Consider the following 18,582-nt stretch of genomic DNA (forward strand, 5'->3'; position numbering starts at 1 on the left):
TTCGTAAACAGCCCTCGCGCCCAGATACAGCCCCCGATACGGGCCCAGTAATTTATTTAACATTTTTTCCTATCATGCCTTCCATATTTTTCTAATACGGCGCATCTTTACGGCACGGATCCACCTAAAAGCGGTAATCTGGCGGCGGCCACACAAGACTTTGTCTTTATTACGACAGATAAATGCTATCATGAACCTGTAAAGTTTTAACGAGTCGCGGGTTATGTTTTATGTGTTGCGTGCATCTCGCCGAGCTGGATAAATTCCAATAATAATGAGCCGCGGCGGGGGCGGAAAAATCGCCGACGACGCCAACAATGTGGAAACTATGCGAAGATTATTAGCCGGCGACGCTAGCGACGTCGGGGCGGTTCCTTACTTGCGGCGGCGGCGCAACTACGAGCTTATTATAAATGTCTCCGACGTCACTTTTCAGTTTTCATTTTAAAATTTTTCACTGATGAGGCGTGGTTTCATCGCCCGATCTGACACACCTCGAGTTTCCAAATTTTAGGGTCGGGTCATTTTGGGCCCCCGATCAGAATTGTAAATTCGCAAACAAATAAGTCTTTGGGGACGACGTGACACCCTCAACCGCCTCATTAACCCTCGTTGGCTGCAGTGTCATAACGCGCCCGCTGTTTATACTGAAAACTACCAATTTGTACCCCCGTTCCGAAACAGTCGCCGTAAATTCCTGCGAGATCGCTTTATTAACTCCGCGGGTGTCGGCTAAGAAAGCGCCATATTACGCCGCCCCCGGACCGCCGCTTAAACGTGACGAACGACACGATTCTCCATCGATCAAACCGGTCGTTGCATACTCGTCGAAGAACTTTATTGGGAATAACATTAGAATTGAATTGTAAAAGTCGGAGTTGCGGCTTGTTTTTCCTTGGCTGGCGCATTTCCTCTGAAAGTCCGGAATCCGTGAGGGAATCCGAAATGCATCGGGAGAGAAGCCTTCGAAAGTCAAATATGGTAAGTAACCGATCTAGATGAAAACGTTTCAGCATTCAGTAAACAAGTGGTGACAAAATTGGGTATTTTGAATAACACATTCCCGAGGCGTGAGCTCGAGTGAAAAATATTGCCGGGATGCTCTGCCGGAATGGAGTCGATTTCGGAGGGAAACGCCCGGAAGTGAATCTAAGGGCCCGGAGGCAATTAATAATCGGTTAAGGAAAGCCGAAATTTACTGTTAATCCTTTAAGGAGATGCCGGCTGATAACAACAAAGAAAAGATGGGAGGATAGCAGGCGTGAGCGAAAATGGCCTCTAAAGACGAAAATTCCAGCGATGAATTGTTGCTTTATTCAAACATCAATTTCGTAATCGATTCAGTTATGATTATCGTATTTTGCAAGAAAAAACACTAATCAATGAAGATAACAAGGGGGGGGTTCCAAGAGTGAACCTTGTTGAACGCCCTTGACTGCAGCATAAACCGATGACGTGATCTTCTTGTGAGTAAATTGCTGTTTGGAAACGCTAAGTGATCGAAGTCATTAACAAAGTTGTTGTTAAAGCTCAAGTTTTAAATTTTGCTATTTAGAGATTGGCGTCGAAAGCTTTGAGAAAGTTGGTTTCGACAACACTAAATTGTAAACTTAATACCACGGTAGGAGGAAAATATTACGCAGAGGTGTAATTGTTAACCTTCAAGAATTTGATATATTAAAACGGTAATTGTTAACGTACGAAGCAATAAACATAATTATTTAAATCCCACGTAAAAAGCTCGGAAAATTGTACAGGAAGAAAACGTTTTGAATTCTGTCAAACTGGTGGAAAATTACACGAAAATCTCTTGAATATTTTATTTTCAAAATTTTGCGAGCCTGTCGAAATAATCGTAGAATATTAACATCACTTTCACCTCTGACTAAATTTGGGGTTAAATTTAACCACGCTAAAACGTTTATTAATTAATTTATTATTCATATAATGTCTTTACTTCCAATTTCGCAATCGCTAAAGCGATTCTGTAAAACGCTTCTCGCAAAAACAACTCAAAATTACACAACAGCCGGAAATTAGGATATTAGAATGGAGCATAAAAAATGCAATTTGCCAAGTTTTTTGTTAGAAAATTTCACCGAGGCCACAACGCAAAGTCATGCATCTTAAATCTTAAATGTGGTAATGATGTGTAAATCAGAATTATACTGACTGTCCATAAAAGAATGTAAGATCGCAGATGGCTCTGGAATTTTAATTTGCCACCTCGTTTAAATTCATGAAATACTAATCGCAAACTGTCAAATATTCACAAGCTGTCAACAAAGTCAACTTAACCTCATTTCTGCTTTCGAATTCCTGCTTTGTTGTTTCTTGTTTTTCTGATCTGTTTATTCTGAAAAAACACTTTTTCCAAGCTGGATACAGGGTCTCTGAAATGCGCGGCAAAATTTTAACCACGAGCTACTAGGCTTCATGTAGAAATTGGAAAAAATATTTAAAAAATTTTTGTCAAAAAATAAAATGACATTTAATTTTTGAGCTACAATTTTTTTTAATTGCTTTTAGTTTTCTACGTTGTTCCACAACCTCGTAGGTCAAATTTCGGCACATTTTAAAAATACACCCTGTATATTATATTTTATAAAATGTACACCAACGGTGTTGAAAGAAACGGAGAATGGTGACCAGTTTGTTATGGGGGTTGCATATCGTAGATCATACTAACATTATTCGATTTCTGGTGAAAATTTTCAACGCCTACTATGATCCCATTTTCAATTATAGACGCTCTGTATTTATATAAAACCTTAACTTTTTATGACAGCGCAACTCCAAACAAATAATGAACAACTTTGAAAAGTTCTCTTTATTTTTCGATTCAATCTTCCTGAATGTGAACACATGTTGTTCAGTAATGCTCCAGTGTTCTTATTTCATCCCCTAAAGAGAGTTAATTTCTTAGTGGTCCCTCGAGGGTGTCTTCGGGACGTGTTTTCATAATTAGTTAAATTTGAAAAAACCGTAAAAAACCATTTGTTTTATTCGCAACACAATTCGTTACATTCTTGTGGCGGTCTTAACAACCCTCGCTCCTTTGTTCCTTGCGAGCGGCACTGCCCTCCGGAAAATGTACAATTAAAAGATCACTCCGGCGCCAAAGTTGTGGCCGTAAGGTTCGATACGGCTATTCAAATTTTCCTAATTTCTCTAATTTGTATGTAAATTTTGTTCGTGCCGATAATACACGTCATGGACTAACAAAGTTTCGTCAAGCTAGCGCACCGAAAGTTGCCCAATTAGAGTAAATTTTCTGGGGCGAGTGTGTGTGCCACTCCGGACCGGCTCTCGGCTCCGGTAGATCAGTATCTCCCGTCACGTATCTGCAGTTGTCTGGAACGGTTTGCTATTAATTGCTTCCCTGGACCCCTTTTAACCGATACGGTCCCGTGGACCCGGCTCTGCGGAAGTTGCCAAAGCGACGGAACTTTTTCCTTTTGCAAGAAGTGGAAGCCCCGAAAGGGTGCTCGCTGCTTGTCGCATTGTTCCGCGCGGGGCGACGATAATTTCTCCAGATAAAATTCCATTGTTCCAGGTATATCCTGCCCCTTGCAGGAATAGAAACGCAACGAGAAAAATTGATTGTCAGGACGTTGAACAACCCTCGAGTTGTCGTTCCAGTTTCTACAACGTAATTATAAAATGTGTACAGAAACCCCTTGTTCTTAAGCAACCAAGTAAACACTTGTAGATTTATGTGAAGTAGTGTAGGTACACCAGACTTGTCGGGGACAGATTTCCTTGGCGCTCTGCGATGGTAGAAACAAATAAAAAAACTGGAGGAAGCTTTTGGTGCCTCTAGTCCTTGATTTGGCTCCTTCGCGCCGCCCCAAATCCTCGGTTCTGACATTATCGATGGGCAGCAGCACACGTTGACGGCGAACAAGTTGATTAAGCCTCCCTCGGGAGGGAATTCTCGAGATAACTAGCTGATTGTGTATGCGAGATAGAATAATCTACGACTAACAGACTGATTACACACGATACAGTCGACGTGCCTGGAGGATTTAGTCCTTAGGCCCCACGTGCGAAATGAAAACTTTCCAATTGCATAAATCCCCAATGAGTTATAGTCGTGGAGGCTCACTTAATTGTTCCATTAATGCACCGATCTCTATCGTTTGAAATGTACAACACGCAGGACCGTATCGGCCCGTCAGGCCATAAAGCAGCGCGATCCCAATCTTTCGAAAATAATTATTAAATAAAACGCGTGAGTAATGGCAAAAATAAAGCCTTCACTCCTAATCTGGCCATCTCGGATCGCACGCTATTTATGGAAGCCTCCGTCTGGTTCGAGAAGAGATAATCAGCCGCAGGGCCGTATCGGCTTCCGTGATCTTGGGTTGGCATGCGTGCAAGTGAATCACGTACGTTTAGGCGCGCTTTAAACAACTTCCGGATCATGTTTGTTGATTTACAATACGGGGGAAGTGCGAGATTCATGCGTGGAGCGGGGGCGGCCGGCCCCGCCCCCGATAAATCACAAATTCGGACCGATAAGAAGCCTAAACAAATGATAAAGCGGCCAGCTGACTTGTGGCTAAACTTGTAATGAGTTCGGTCGGGTTCGACGCCACCTCATTTAACTTCCTGCATTGCGATCGAGCTTATTAAAGCTTTAATTGCCTGATTCGGGCAGGAATCGCGCCGTTTAGCCCGCGTGCATACACTTTTGACCAGCTTTCAGCAGGAACCGGAAAATTCCTGCCGAAAAACAAGAAACCGCATTGCCGAAGGGTATTAACTTTTTTCATCTGTATTTATTTTTAGCTGTTTGTTTGGTAATTTCGCCCCAACAAAAATAAAGAGAGTTTGCATTTTGACGGTACATTCGACCCGGAAGGTTGCCTGTTCGCTTTGATGGGAGCATTGACCTGTTACATCTCAAAAACAGCACGAATGGAGAAAATTTGCAAAAATGGGGGAATTCCGATCACTACTATTGCGAACAAATTGGAAAACTGACACCGTTTGTAGGATCTTGACGTAACCTTCCGTTCCAAAGAAAGCTTCTCACGAAGAACTAGAGAAGAAAGTTGTTAATTCACAAGATAATTGCTTAAACCAGTGGGACAAGCCGCCAGGAACGCAAAGACGTATTTTTGTTTTTCTTAACTACCAAAAAATAGTTGGGGGAATTCCGATCAGAATCTTATTTCTGCAAACCGCATTGCTGAAGGGTATTAACTTTTTCATCTGTATTTATTTAAAACTGTTTGTTTGGTAATTTCGCTCGAACAAAAATAAAGAGAGTTTGCATTTTGACGGTACACTCGACCCGGAAGTTGTTGCCTGTTCGCTTTGATGGGAGCATTGACCTGTTACATCTCAAAAACAGCACGAATGGTGAAAATTTGCAAAAATGGGGGAATTCCGATCACTGCAATTGCGAACAAATTGGAAAACTGACACCGTTTGTTGGATCTTGACGTAACCTTCCGCTCCAAAGAAAGCTTCTCACGAAGAACTAGAGAAGAAAATTGTTAATTCACAAGACAATATTTTAAACCAGTGGAACAAGCCGGGAACGCAAAGATGTATTTTTGTTTTTCTTAACTACCAAAAAATAGTCGGGGTAATTCCGATCAGAATCTTATTTCTGCAAACCGCATTGCTGAAGGGTATTAACTATTTTCATCTCTTTTTCTTTTGAACTGTTTGTTTGGTAATTTCGCCCCAACAAAAATAAAGAGAGTTTGCATTTTGACGGTACATTCGACATGGAAGTTATTGCCTGTTCACTTTGATAAGAGCATTGACCTGTTATATCTCAAAAATGGAGAAATGGAATGGAGAAAATTTGCAAAAATGGGGGAATTCCGATCACTGCAATTGCGAACAAAATGGAAAACTGACACCGTTTGTTGGATCTTGACGTAACCTTCCGTTCCAAAGAAAGCTTCTCACGAAGAACTAGAGAAGAAAGTTGTTAATTCACAAGATAATGGCTTAAACCAGTGGAACAAGCCGCCGGGAACGCAAAGACGTATTTTCTTTTTTCTTGACTACCAAAAAATAGTCGGGGGAATTCCGATCAGAATCTTATTTCTTCAAACCGCATTGCTGAAGCGTATTAACTATTTTCATCTCCTTTTCTTTTGAACTCTTTGTTTGGTAGTTTCGCCCCAACAAAAATAAAGAGAGTTTGCATTTTGACGGTACATTGGACCCGGAAGTTGTTGCCTGTTCACTTTGATGGGAGCATTGACCTGTTACATTTCAAAAACAGCACGAATGAAGAAAATTTGCAAAAATGGGGGAATTCCGATCACTGCAATTGCGAACAAAATGGAAAACTGACACCGTTTGTTGGATCTTGACATAACCTTCCGCTCCAAAGAAAGCTTCTCACGAAGAACTAGAGAAGAAAATTGTTAATTCACAAGACAATGGTTTAAACCAGTGGAACAAGCCGGGAACGCAAAGATGTATTTTTGTTTTTCTTAACTACCAAAAAATAGTCGGGGGAATTCCGATCAGAATCTTATTTCTGCAAACCGCATTGCTGAAGGATATTAACTATTTTCATCTCTTTTTCTTTTGAACTGTTTGTTTGGTAATTTCGCCCCAACAAAAATAAAGAGAGTTTGCATTTTGACGGTACACTCGACCCGGGGGTTGTTGCCTGTTCACTTTGACAAGAGCATTGGCTTGTTACATCTCAAAAACAGCACGAATGGAGAAAATTTGCAAAAATGGGGTAATTCCGATCACCGCAATTGCGAACAAATTGGAAAACTGACACCGTCTGTTGGATCTTGACGTAACCTTCCGTTCCAAAGAAAGCTTCTCACGAAGAACTAAAGAAGAAAGTTGTTAATTCACAAGATAATTGCTTAAACCAGTGGAACAAGCCGCCGGGAACGCAAAGACGAATTTTTGTTTTTCTTAATTACCAAAAAATAGTCGGGGGAATTCCTATCAGAATCTTATTTCTGCAAACCGCATTGCTGAAGGATATTAACTTTTTTCATCTCTATTTATTTTGAACTGTTTGTTTGGTATTTTCGCCCCAACAAAAATAAAGAGAGTTTGCATTTTGACGGTACATTCGACCCGGAAGTTGTTGCCTGTTCACTTTGTTAAGAGCATTGACCTGTTATATCTCAAAAACAACACGAATGGAGAAAATTTGCAAAAATGGGGGAATTCCGATCACTGCAATTGCGAACAAATTGGAAAACTGACACCTTTTGTTGGATCTTGACGTACCTAACCTTCCGCTCCAAAGAAAGCTTCTCACGAAGAACTAGAGAAGAAAGTTGTTAATTCAAAGATAATGGCTTAAACCAGTGGAGCAAGCCGCCGGAAACGCAAAAACGTATTTTTGTTTTTCTTAACTACCAAAAAATAGTCGGAGGAATTCCGATCATAATCTTATTTCTGCAAACCGCATTGCGGTAGGGTATTAATTTTTTTCATCTCTATTTATTTTTAACTGTTTGTCTGGTAATTTCGCTCCAACAAAAATAAAGAGAGTTTGCATTTTGACGGTACACTCGACCCGGAAGTTGTTGCCTGTTCACTTTGACAAGAGCATTGGCTTGTTACATCTCAAAAACAGCACGAATGGAGAAAATTTGCAAAAATGGGGGAATTACGATCACTGCAATTGCGAACAAAATGGAAAACTGACACCGTTTGTTGGATCTTGACGTAACCTTCCGTTCCAAAGAAAGCTTCTCACGAAGAACTAGAGAAGAAAGTTGTTAATTCACAAGATAATGGCTTAAACCAGTGGAACAAGCCGCCGGGAACGCAAAGACGTATTTTCTTTTTTCTTGACTACCAAAAAATAGTCGGAGGAATTCCGATCAGAATCTTATTTCTTCAAACCGCATTGCTGAAGGGTATTAACTATTTTCATCTCCTTTTCTTTTGAACTGTTTGTTTGGTAGTTTCGCCCCAACAAAAATAAAGAGAGTTTGCATTTTGACGGTACATTCGACCCGGAAGTTGTTGCCTGTTCACTTTGATGGGAGCATTGACCTGTTACATCTCAAAAACAGCACGAATGGAGAAAATTTGCAGAAATGGGGGAATTCCGATCACTGCAATTGCGAACAAAATGGAAAACTGACACCGTTTGTTGGATCTTGACATAACCTTCCGCTCCAAAGAAAGCTTCTCACGAAGAACTAGAGAAGAAAATTGTTAATTCACAAGACAATGGTTTAAACCAGTGGAACAAGCCGGGAACGCAAAGATGTATTTTTGTTTTTCTTAACTACCAAAAAATAGTCGGGGTAATTCCGATCAGAATCTTATTTCTGCAAACCGCATTGCTGAAGGGTATTAACTATTTTCATCTCTTTTTCTTTTGAACTGTTTGTTTGGTAATTTCGCCCCAACAAAAATAAAGAGAGTTTGCATTTTGACGGTACACTCGACCCGGGGGTTGTTGCCTGTTCACTTTGACAAGAGCATTGGCTTGTTACATCTCAAAAACAGCACGAATGGAGAAAATTTGCAAAAATGGGGTAATTCCGATCACCGCAATTGCGAACAAATTGGAAAACTGACACCGTCTGTTGGATCTTGACGTAACCTTCCGTTCCAAAGAAAGCTTCTCACGAAGAACTAAAGAAGAAAGTTGTTAATTCACAAGATAATTGCTTAAACCAGTGGAACAAGCCGCCGGGAACGCAAAGACGAATTTTTGTTTTTCTTAATTACCAAAAAATAGTCGGGGGAATTCCTATCAGAATCTTATTTCTGCAAACCGCATTGCTGAAGGATATTAACTTTTTTCATCTCTATTTATTTTGAACTGTTTGTTTGGTATTTTCGCCCCAACAAAAATAAAGAGAGTTTGCATTTTGACGGTACATTCGACCCGGAAGTTGTTGCCTGTTCACTTTGTTAAGAGCATTGACCTGTTATATCTCAAAAACAACACGAATGGAGAAAATTTGCAAAAATGGGGGAATTCCGATCACTGCAATTGCGAACAAATTGGAAAACTGACACCTTTTGTTGGATCTTGACGTACCTAACCTTCCGCTCCAAAGAAAGCTTCTCACGAAGAACTAGAGAAGAAAGTTGTTAATTCAAAGATAATGGCTTAAACCAGTGGAGCAAGCCGCCGGAAACGCAAAAACGTATTTTTGTTTTTCTTAACTACCAAAAAATAGTCGGAGGAATTCCGATCATAATCTTATTTCTGCAAACCGCATTGCGGTAGGGTATTAATTTTTTTCATCTCTATTTATTTTTAACTGTTTGTCTGGTAATTTCGCTCCAACAAAAATAAAGAGAGTTTGCATTTTGACGGTACACTCGACCCGGAAGTTGTTGCCTGTTCACTTTGACAAGAGCATTGGCTTGTTACATCTCAAAAACAGCACGAATGGAGAAAATTTGCAAAAATGGGGGAATTACGATCACTGCAATTGCGAACAAAATGGAAAACTGACACCGTTTGTTGGATCTTGACGTAACCTTCCGTTCCAAAGAAAGCTTCTCACGAAGAACTAGAGAAGAAAGTTGTTAATTCACAAGATAATGGCTTAAACCAGTGGAACAAGCCGCCGGGAACGCAAAGACGTATTTTCTTTTTTCTTGACTACCAAAAAATAGTCGGAGGAATTCCGATCAGAATCTTATTTCTTCAAACCGCATTGCTGAAGGGTATTAACTATTTTCATCTCCTTTTCTTTTGAACTGTTTGTTTGGTAGTTTCGCCCCAACAAAAATAAAGAGAGTTTGCATTTTGACGGTACATTCGACCCGGAAGTTGTTGCCTGTTCACTTTGATGGGAGCATTGACCTGTTACATCTCAAAAACAGCACGAATGGAGAAAATTTGCAGAAATGGGGGAATTCCGATCACTGCAATTGCGAACAAAATGGAAAACTGACACCGTTTGTTGGATCTTGACATAACCTTCCGCTCCAAAGAAAGCTTCTCACGAAGAACTAGAGAAGAAAATTGTTAATTCACAAGACAATGGTTTAAACCAGTGGAACAAGCCGGGAACGCAAAGATGTATTTTTGTTTTTCTTAACTACCAAAAAATAGTCGGGGTAATTCCGATCAGAATCTTATTTCTGCAAACCGCATTGCTGAAGGGTATTAACTATTTTCATCTCTTTTTCTTTTGAACTGTTTGTTTGGTAATTTCGCCCCAACAAAAATAAAGAGAGTTTGCATTTTGACGGTACATTCGACATGGAAGTTATTGCCTGTTCACTTTGATAAGAGCATTGACCTGTTATATCTCAAAAATGGAGAAATGGAATGGAGAAAATTTGCAAAAATGGGGGAATTCCGATCACTGCAATTGCGAACAAAATGGAAAACTGACACCGTTTGTTGGATCTTGACGTAACCTTCCGTTCCAAAGAAAGCTTCTCACGAAGAACTAGAGAAGAAAGTTGTTAATTCACAAGATAATGGCTTAAACCAGTGGAACAAGCCGCCGGGAACGCAAAGACGTATTTTCTTTTTTCTTGACTACCAAAAAATAGTCGGGGGAATTCCGATCAGAATCTTATTTCTTCAAACCGCATTGCTGAAGCGTATTAACTATTTTCATCTCCTTTTCTTTTGAACTCTTTGTTTGGTAGTTTCGCCCCAACAAAAATAAAGAGAGTTTGCATTTTGACGGTACATTGGACCCGGAAGTTGTTGCCTGTTCACTTTGATGGGAGCATTGACCTGTTACATTTCAAAAACAGCACGAATGAAGAAAATTTGCAAAAATGGGGGAATTCCGATCACTGCAATTGCGAACAAAATGGAAAACTGACACCGTTTGTTGGATCTTGACATAACCTTCCGCTCCAAAGAAAGCTTCTCACGAAGAACTAGAGAAGAAAATTGTTAATTCACAAGACAATGGTTTAAACCAGTGGAACAAGCCGGGAACGCAAAGATGTATTTTTGTTTTTCTTAACTACCAAAAAATAGTCGGGGTAATTCCGATCAGAATCTTATTTCTGCAAACCGCATTGCTGAAGGGTATTAACTTTTTTCATCTCTTTTTCTTTTGAACTGTTTGTTTGGTAATTTCGCCCCAACAAAAATAAAGAGAGTTTGCATTTTGACGGTACACTCGACCCGGAAGTTGTTGTCTGTTCACTTTGATAAGAGTATTGACCTGTTATATCTCAAAAACAGCACGAATTGAGAAAATTTGCAAAAATGGGGGAATTCCGATCACTGCAATTGCGAACAAATTGTAAAACTAGCACCGTTTGTAGGATCTTGACGTAACCTTCCGCTCCAAAGAAAGCTTCTCACGAAGAACTAGAGAAGAAAATTGTTAATTCACAAGACAATATTTTAAACCAGTGGAACAAGCCGGGAACGCAAAGATGTATTTTTGTTTTTCTTAACTACCAAAAAATAGTCGGGGTAATTCCGATCAGAATCTTATTTCTGCAAACCGCATTGCTGAAGGGTATTAACTATTTTCATCTCTTTTTCTTTTGAACTGTTTGTTTGGTAATTTCGCCCCAACAAAAATAAAGAGAGTTTGCATTTTGACGGTACATTCGACCCGGAAGGTTGCCTGTTCGCTTTGATGGGAGCATTGACCTGTTACATCTCAAAAACAGCACGAATGGAGAAAATTTGCAAAAATGGGGGAATTCCGATCACTACTATTGCGAACAAATTGGAAAACTGACACCGTTTGTAGGATCTTGACGTAACCTTCCGTTCTAAAGAAAGCTTCTCACGAAGAACTAGAGAAGAAAGTTGTTAATTCACAAGATAATTGCTTAAACCAGTGGGACAAGCCGCCAGGAACGCAAAGACGTATTTTTGTTTTTCTTAACTACCAAAAAATAGTTGGGGGAATTCCGATCAGAATCTTATTTCTGCAAACCGCATTGCTGAAGGGTATTAACTTTTTCATCTGTATTTATTTAAAACTGTTTGTTTGGTAATTTCGCTCGAACAAAAATAAAGAGAGTTTGCATTTTGACGGTACACTCGACCCGGAAGTTGTTGCCTGTTCGCTTTGATGGGAGCATTGACCTGTTACATCTCAAAAACAGCACGAATGGTGAAAATTTGCAAAAATGGGGGAATTCCGATCACTGCAATTGCGAACAAATTGGAAAACTGACACCGTTTGTTGGATCTTGACGTAACCTTCCGCTCCAAAGAAAGCTTCTCACGAAGAACTAGAGAAGAAAATTGTTAATTCACAAGACAATATTTTAAACCAGTGGAACAAGCCGGGAACGCAAAGATGTATTTTTTTTTTCTTAACTACCAAAAAATAGTCGGGGTAATTCCGATCAGAATCTTATTTCTGCAAACCGCATTGCTGAAGGGTATTAACTATTTTCATCTCTTTTTCTTTTGAACTGTTTGTTTGGTAATTTCGCCCCAACAAAAATAAAGAGAGTTTGCATTTTGACGGTACATTCGACATGGAAGTTATTGCCTGTTCACTTTGATAAGAGCATTGACCTGTTATATCTCAAGAATGGAGAAAATTTGCAAAAATGGGGGAATTCCGATCACTGCAATTGCGAACAAAATGGAAAACTGACACCGTTTGTTGGATCTTAACGTAACCTTCCGTTCCAAAGAAAGCTTCACACGAAGAACTAGAGGGGAAAGTGGTTAATTCACAAGATAATGGCTTAAACCAGTGGAACAAGCCGCCGGGAACGCAAAGACGAATTTTTGTTTTTCTTAATTACCAAAAAATAGTCGAGGGAATTCCGATCAGAATCTTATTTCTGCAAACCGCATTGCTGAAGGGTATTAACTTTTTTCATCTCTATTTATTTCGAACTGTTTGTTATGGTAATTTCGCCGCAACAAAAATAAAGAGAGTTTGCATTTTGACAGTACATTCGACCCGGAAGTTGTTGCCTGTTCACTTTCATAAGAGCATTGACCTGTTATATCTCAAAAACAGCACGAATGGAGAAAATTTGCAAAAACAGGGGAATTTCGATTACTGCAATTGCGAGCAAATTGGAAAACTGACACCGTTTGTTGGATCTTGACGTAACCTTCCGCTCCAAAGAAAGCTTCTCACGAAGAACTAAAGAAGAAAGTTGTTAATTCACAAGATAATTGCTTAAACCAGTGGAACAAGCCGCCGAGAACGCAAAGACGTATTTTCTTTTTTCTTGACTACCAAAAAATAGTCGGGGGAATTCCGATCAGAATCTTATTTCTTCAAACCGCATTGCTGAAGGGTATTAACTATTTTCATCTCCTTTTCTTTTGAACTGTTTGTTTGGTAGTTTCGCCCCAACAAAAATAAAGAGAGTTTGAATTTTGACGGTACATTCGACCCGGAAGTTGTTGCCTGTTCGCTTTGATGGGAGCATTGACCTGTTACATCTCAAAAACAGCACGAATGGAGAAAATTTGCAGAAATGGGGGAATTCCGATCACTGCAATTGCGAACAAAATGGAAAACTGACACCGTTTGTTGGATCTTGACATAACCTTCCGCTCCAAAGAAAGCTTCTCACGAAGAACTAGAGAAGAAAATTGTTAATTCACAAGCCAATGGTTTAAACCAGTGGAACAAGCCGGGAACGCAAAGATGTATTTTTGTTTTTCTTAACTACCAAAAAATAGTCGGGGTAATTCCGATCAGAATCTTATTTCTGCAAACCGCATTGCTGAAGGGTATTAACTTTTTCATCTCTTTTTCTTTTGAACTGTTTGTTTGGTAATTTCGCCCCAACAAAAATAAAGAGAGTTTGCATTTTGACGGTACACTCGACCCGGAAGTTGTTGCCTGGTCACTTTGGTAGGAGCATTGACCTGGTACATCTCAAAAACAGCACGAATGAAGAAAATTTGCAAAAATGGGGGAATTCCGATCACTGCAATTGCGAACAAAATGGAAAACTGACACCGTTTGTTGGATCTTGACATAACCTTCCACTCCAAAGAAAGCTTCTCACGAAGAACTAGAGAAGAAAATTGTTAATTCACAAGACAATGGTTTAAACCAGTGGAACAAGCCGGGAACGCAAAGATGTATTTTTGTTTTTCTTAACTACCAAAAAGTAGTCGGGGGAATTCCGATCAGAATCTTATTTCTGCAAACCGCATTGCCGCAGGGTATTAATTTTTTTCATCTCTATTTATTTTTAACTGTTTGTTTGGTAATTTCGCCCCAACAAAAATAAAGAGAGTTTCCATTTTGACGGTACATTCGACCCGGAAGTTGTTGCCTGTTCGGTTTGATGGGAGCATTGACCTGTTACATCTCAAGAACAGCACGAATGGAGAAAATTTGCAAAAATGGGGTAATTCCGATTACCGCAATTGCGAACAAATTGGAAAACTGACACCGTCTGTTGGATCTTGACGTAACCTTCCGTTCCAAAGAAAGCTTCTCACGAAGAACTAGAGAAGAAAGTTGTTAATTCACAAGACAATAGCTTAAACCAGTGGAACAAGCCGGGAACGCAAAGATGTAGTTTTGTTTTTCTTCACTACCAAAAAATATACGGGGGAATTCCGATCAGAATCTTATTTCTCCATTTTATTTGTTTGTTATTTGTAATAATGTGTTTCAAAATGAACTGATCGAACTTCACCCTAAACACAGCGAGGGGTATGCGTAATGGACGGCTTCAGGGTATTCTTTTTCCGCCCTTTTGATGAAATGTAAATTATGGTAAAAAATCTCCCGGCGCCTCTGCAATATTTGTCCGAACCATTTGAAAATTTGTGTGGAGTTTTCCTGCCGTGTCTCCACAAAGCTCGCCTTGTCTTTTCTCGTTTTGTTTGGCTCCTCAACTATTTGTTTTTGTCTCGTCACGCCATCCATCCGGAGTGGCTTTATCTGCATTCAGGGCATGCAATTTCCAATAATCGTAGCGAGCTCTAAGAAACTGACCGGAAATTGGAAAACTTTAGATTATCAATATCGGGGTGCAGTCTTCAAAGTGTTGTAGCTTTATGCCAGGCAAGAAATTTACATCATTTTATAGAGTGATATGCACGAAAATTTAATTCACTATTTCGTCTCTCAGATATTGCGTTTTTTGTCGTGAACCAATTCGCTTCGTCTCGGCTGTTCGAGATAAGTGCTTTTAGAAGAAGCAACGTGAATTGCGTTTGTCTAGTAGGAATTTTCATAATTTTAATAATTTTTAAAGTAAGTGTTGTTTATTTTGTTCTTTGGGTGAAATGTATACAGAAATATTGGATTTCCGCCCTGACAAGCAACGGCAACGAGAGAATTAAATTTCTTTAATCTCTATAAATTCCACATCAAAGAGCTTTCGCATTGTCCTGGCTCCATCCCAGGCCGATGTGTACACAACTGGGCTTAAAGACACTCAAACGCAAACGTCACGACTGACACATGTCACGTGACGCTGTCTTCCGGCGGACCGGAAATGGGAATTGAAAAGTTGACGGCGGATAACTTCCTGCATTATTTATAACCGTCGAGGCACCACATGCAGACTCCAGGCTCTAGGTATTTATCGAATTGTGTCGTTAAGTAAGAGCAAAGCTCTTGCAGCATCCGAGAGGTCCACATTTATAAACCGAACGCATCTCATCCCCGTTCCGAATGTCTTTAGCGAAACTCGTTCGGAAAAAATAAAGCGGCGCTTCAGCCGTTGGTCCTTGCAGAAAAGTTGTCTTTGATGGAGTCGGGATCGGGCAAAAGTGGCTGTCGGGATCGCAAACTCGTTAAGTTGCAATTAAAGAGTCTCATAACCTAGACTAAACCGAGGCAATTTGGAGTTTGCATAATTAATGGTCCGCCGGTAGAAAATTTGAACGCGGTTGCGGCAAATAAACTCCGACTGCAGAAGGACGAGACAGGAAGATCCTGCGTCAGCAGGAGTTTGATACGCATGTAATTGGCCGTCAGGAGGCTCGATAAACAGCGGCCTCTCTCTCGTTCCACGTCGAACTAAACAGGCCCAAGAGAGCTCAGCAAATCTACCTGAATCCGCCGCCGAAATACTCCAAACCGCCACTCCCACATCCGATTGTTCTCCGCTTCAGATTCGGCCGATGAGGTTTATTGTCTAGCGCTTCTATTATTCCGGGTACGTTCTAATGAACTCGGATGCGTGTGTACTTAAGACGGCTTTTTCCACGAGGAAACTCCACTCCAGACGCACTCCTGATTCCTGATTTCTAAGCGGGGAAGTCTCAGGAGAGCCGGCCGCGCACCGATTTAACCAGAGGGTCTTGCCAGCCTATTATCATTTTTATTTATATTATTCACCGCCACGGAACAAATCCAATTATGGCGCAGGAGGGGAAAAGTAAATGAAACAAAACATCCAACCAGCTGAATTGTATCTATTCAACATGCGAATAAAGCACAACTGTTTCATAAGTGGAAAGCTTACACGCGCGAACGCGGCGAGTCTTGCAAAAATAATTCATCTAATACTGCCACCAGATAACTGTCCCCAAGTAAAGTGTCCACATCTATAATTTTTTTACACTTATTTCCGTAAAATATTGCAACGGGTATCAGAATAATTTCCATGACCTTGCATTTTTCACTGATGAATCTTGGTTTCTCTACGTGGCTATGTGTATTTATATAGTTTGCGAATCTTGTCTTTAGAAAACCATAAGTTCGATCAAGACACCTCTACAACCCTTGAAGGTTGGAGGGTGGTTGGCAGTTTCTCGTCGGAAGTAAATTAACAATAGCATTAATGGAGAAACAGTAGCTCGGTGGCCGCCTGGCTGTCGGAGACAGTGCTCCGAGGTCGCGGTCCCGGCGCTAGTGGGTTCGAATCCCACCGAAGGGGGAGGATTTTTTCGAAGGAAGGAACCTCCGCCGGGCCATGGAATTGTGTGTATGTCTATTAGGGACTGACGGTAGGGTGGTGGAAGGAAGAGCGACACTCTTTCGACCACCACTGCGAGGTCAGCACGGGTTCGAGTCCCGTCGGGAAAAAGCGCCCATGGGTGTATAAGTGTTGTGTATGTCTGTAAATATGCCCATCGCGTAACACGTTTGGGTCTACATTCTGCATTTCCACCGCGTGCTCCTGACCTGACACCACAGAATTTACTGGGAACAGTGTCATTTTTCCATTGATCAAATTAATTTACCTTTGACATTTTAACGAAGCGCCCGTGGGGATCCTACAACAAAAATATCAAACATTCTCGGCGCATCCTTGCATTTATTAAATCTCTACTCTTGTAATTTTTATTTGTTATGAAAGCTGTAGCTACGGTATTTTTATTACTTTTTACCTTGCACAGGCATATACGGTATCTTTCCGCCGTCTATATTGCACTTAATTTATAATTTTTCTCTATACAACCTCGTCAAAAACTCCATATTTCCACTTTATTAACCTTTCACAAAAATTCTCCAGAATCTGTTGTTTTTTACCTTTTCTGTCGAGCAACTAAAAATTTAATACTCCTATCGATCAATTCGGTCACATGTTAAATCCCTCTTTGTAAAAAATCTAAAATCTCTAAATTCTGTATTACTTTTCCGTCCCAATTGTTCTATTCCTGTCGTTGCTATTCTTAGTCCACTTTGCCTCCTCTCGCAAACCAATTTGTCTTAGACGTCCTGCAAACAGCCCCCACGTCCGCCGTAATTTGACGATTTTGACATTTCGCCCACGTTTTTCTCCCCTAAACTAACTCACGCGACATTTGCCGCCTTAAATTAGACTAGACGTAAGTAGAGAGCCGACTTTCGTCTAATTGAATCTGCCAGCGCTTCGTCCGAGATCTAAGTCCACTCGAGTGACCCCGCCGCCCCACCCGCCCCTACTCGCCGGACCGCCGCAAAGAAGCACCAGCGAATGCGGCACCCCTGCCGGATTTTTCTGACCTTCCCTCTCACCTCCTGGTCCTCCGGCTGGCCAACTCATGGAAATTACAAGGAGGGAGGCGCCCCCGGAGTCACAAGAGGTGTTGTGCGCGAGTTATTCGATCCGTCTCCGGTTACATCCCGGAAATTTTCATTTCAATAAAAGGACGTGAGCGACCTTAAGATGTATTTATGGCAGTCGTATAATCCGGCTGCGTTTTTTGAGTGGGAGGGTTGTGGGGAGGGTTAGCGCTGCTCGCAATTTTGGGGAAATTTTTGCAGTGTGTTATTGCGACTGGAGAGGGGGTTGCTTCGGAAAAATCGACGCCCCAAGGTCGAAATTTGCATTTTTTATGGATGCAAACCAGGAAGTTTTCATTTTGTTTAACTTATTAAAAAAATCATTTAGGTGGAAAGTTCGCGCTGGATGAACAAAGTTTCGAGTCTGACGCGTTGCGGACCGAGGTTTTGTAAAAATAGTTAATCCAGCACGAGGAAAATGCAAATTACTCAATGGTGGAAAAGTTTACAGATATTTTCCGGGTTGCTACTATTGTGGGTCAGTGGAAAAAAATCACACAGTGAAAAGCAAAATTTTAATCGCATAATAGGGTCTAATGAACCATATATTTTTCACTGTCAGTATCAATCGAAATAAAATTTTAATTAGCTGGATTGAAAGCCATGATCCTGTTGATTGCTGTCCTCACTGATCCTGATTATTCCAGCTGTGCCCCAACACGACCATAATTGCACGCAATTGTGTCCAGGATAACTAATGTGCAGTCTGGAACAT

Source organism: Tenebrio molitor, chromosome 2, assembly GCF_963966145.1.
Source record: "Tenebrio molitor chromosome 2, icTenMoli1.1, whole genome shotgun sequence".
NCBI lineage: Eukaryota > Metazoa > Arthropoda > Insecta > Coleoptera > Tenebrionidae > Tenebrio > Tenebrio molitor.